Consider the following 2,759-nt stretch of genomic DNA (forward strand, 5'->3'; position numbering starts at 1 on the left):
TTGACATCTTAGTGTTGGGTCCTTCCTACAGTCATATTTATTTGGTGAATAATCTACTATATAGAAAGGCCTTTCGAATGGACCTTACCTGCTCATCCACCTCTTTCTTCTTTCAGGGATCGAGTCCCATTTGAACACATTGTATTTCTTGGTGTCTCAGTCCACCTGCCTTGGTGGATTCCCCTAAGACCTCAGCGAAGCAGGTTGCTTCATTTCCAATTTGCCGAGGCTTGTGACCTTCAAAGCCATCTTGTTAAGCATATTCCTTTGCTCCCCATAATCACCTCAGGCACCCCCATTTGTCCCAGATTGCCATATACCTTATACTTGGAGATGCACCTGAGACCTGGCACTTTGCGCTAAGTGTTAAGACATTTCATAAACCACTCAGTTTTGGCAGAATGTAACCTCTGAGCAGCAGCTCCTGTCCCTCTTGCTGTTGGTTTTAGTTATGTGGTCCACTTTGAACACATGCCAGATGCTTCCTGATGCTCATTGAAAGGCCCGTGGGCAGTATTGGGGAGGCAATCGGAATTAGAAGAGGCCCAGACTGAGTTCTAGTTCAACATTTTCCACTTTTCGTTCAGTCATTTGATCATTCTGAGTCTGTGATGGTTTGTATTTGCTTAGCCCATGGGGTGGCACTATTTGGAGATATGGCCTTGTTGGAGTAGGTGTGTTACTGTGGGCATGAGCTTTAAGACCCTATTCCTAGCTGCCTGGAAGCCGGTCTTCCACTAGCAGCCTTCAGATGAAGATATAGAACTCTCAGCTCCTCCTGCACCATGTCTGTCTGGATGCTGCCATGCTCCTTGATGATAATGGACTGAACCTCTGAACCTGTAAGCCAGCCCAATTAAATGTTGGCCTTTATAAGACTTGCCTTGGTCATGGTGTCTGTTCACAGCAGTAAAACCCTAACTAAGACAGAGTCTTATGGGGATGGGCACTCTCTTGTTTTATTCTTGTCCTAGCACTCTGGGAGCTAGTCTGTAGACGTTTGCCCAAGGGCTGTCCCATCTGCATCTCATTGAACCCATGCAGCTTTTGCCTTCCATGAATGTTTTTCTATCACAGTTAACTATATAAATGTTCCATTTGTGACTTAGTTGTCCTGTTTCAGATTTTCCTTCCTAAGCTAAAGACTGGTTATCTACAACATTTGAGACAATGAGTCGGATGTGATGCTTTGTGTGGTGAACTTTTCATTTCCTGTCGTTTACATTTCTTTTTCCTACTGAGGTCTTGACTCCCTGGCTCTAGGTGGAGGCCCCAGAGGACAGGGGTGGCCCTGTGAAAAAGATGAAAGGATGGAGTTACTTCCGTCATCAAAATTTCCACTTTATTTTTCTTTTTAAAAACTTAACTATTTATTGAGTGCAAAGCCCCAGAGTCTCCTTTCTTCTTGAATATATTCACAGTATGGCTCTGGCAGGCAGTGGTCCCGGTATGTGGACCTCGGATGAGAAGGCCCAAGGTGGCTCAGCTACCCATAAGCTCTAATCTCCTTGAGTCGCTCCAGGTCCTCGTGCATCTTGTTGTCTAGACCACTGGCCAGAACCTGGCTGGACTTTCCATCTTTCTGTCTGTTCAAGAACCAGTCTGGGATCTTGTACGGACGTGGATTCTGTACACTGCCGAGCACACCTTCCACCCCATCCTCCAGGCGTTCCCCAGACCTTTTGGTGAGGTCAGTGTCTGTTTTCCTCAACATCATGTGAGCATATGATACTCCCCCTACACCCTTAGTGGCAGTGATAGCAAATGTTATTTTCTGCTGCCCCTTGATGGTGGCGTTGAGGACTTGTGCTGGAACTTCTCAGGGATCACTAGAAACATGTCAGAAGCACAAACGGCAGCCAGCTTGGAGGCCTCCTGTGGAAGGAAAAATTCTACTTTCTAGAGAAAGGTCAGAAAAGAACCAGATGAATAGTGGCAGCTTTGATATCTTTGGAAATACAATCAGAATCTTTATTTTGATTGTTAAAAAATGTCTACAGAAGGCAATGCCTTCAGCCAAAATCACTTTTGCAAAAAAAATAAAAATAAAAAAAATTAAATAATTGCATTAGCTGTTTGTGGCAGCAGCTTCTCTTGCAGCCAATGAACTTACCCAATACTTGTTGGCTCTACCAACTAACAGGAGGAGGGGAAAGGCTTAGGAACAGCAGAGTTTGTCTTTGTTGTTTTAAAATAGAATATGGGCTACATCTTCTTCAGCAAGGTGATGAGGTGAAATGTTCACTTATTCAGGCATTTTGTAAAGTGTGTGGAGGAGGGTTTCAGCACCAAAACCTTGTGCTCAAGCCCAGTTCTGTGCCCTTCCTTCCTTCCTTCCTTCCTTCCTTCCTTCCTTCCTTCCTTCCTTCTTCCTCTCTCTCTCTCTCTCTCTCTCTCTCTCTCTCTCTCTCTCTCTCCCCCCTCTCCCTTTCTTTCATTTCCTTCCTTCCTTCCTCCCTCCCTCTCTCCCTCCCTTCCTTCCTTCCTTTCCTCCCCCTCCTTCTCATTACAACAACTACTACTACTGAAATGGGCTTTCTCTGTGTATCTATGGCTGCTCTGGAACTTTCCCTGTAGTCCAGGCTTGTAGTGGGAGATAATTGAAAAGATGACAGCCGCCTAGCTCCGGGCTCTAAGTTCCTGCACTAATGGTAGCACCAGCTGGCCAGTGACACTGGCCCAGGACCCACGAAACATTGGCATGGCTGCTGCCTCTGCTGGTTAGCTCTGTGGCCTCCATGGCTCTAGGCATGGCCCCT

The 2,759-nt window shown here is 46.0% G+C and overlaps 1 pseudogene; it reads right to left on the bottom strand.

Annotated features, from left to right (window-relative positions):
• Positions 1-1,362: 1,362 nt before the first annotated feature.
• LOC117716850 (small ribosomal subunit protein uS13 pseudogene) lies at positions 1,363-1,839 on the bottom strand (annotated as a pseudogene).
• Between the last annotated feature and the right edge of the window lie 920 nt (positions 1,840-2,759).

Source organism: Arvicanthis niloticus, chromosome 11 (assembly GCF_011762505.2).
Source record: "Arvicanthis niloticus isolate mArvNil1 chromosome 11, mArvNil1.pat.X, whole genome shotgun sequence".
Classification (NCBI taxonomy): domain Eukaryota; kingdom Metazoa; phylum Chordata; class Mammalia; order Rodentia; family Muridae; genus Arvicanthis; species Arvicanthis niloticus.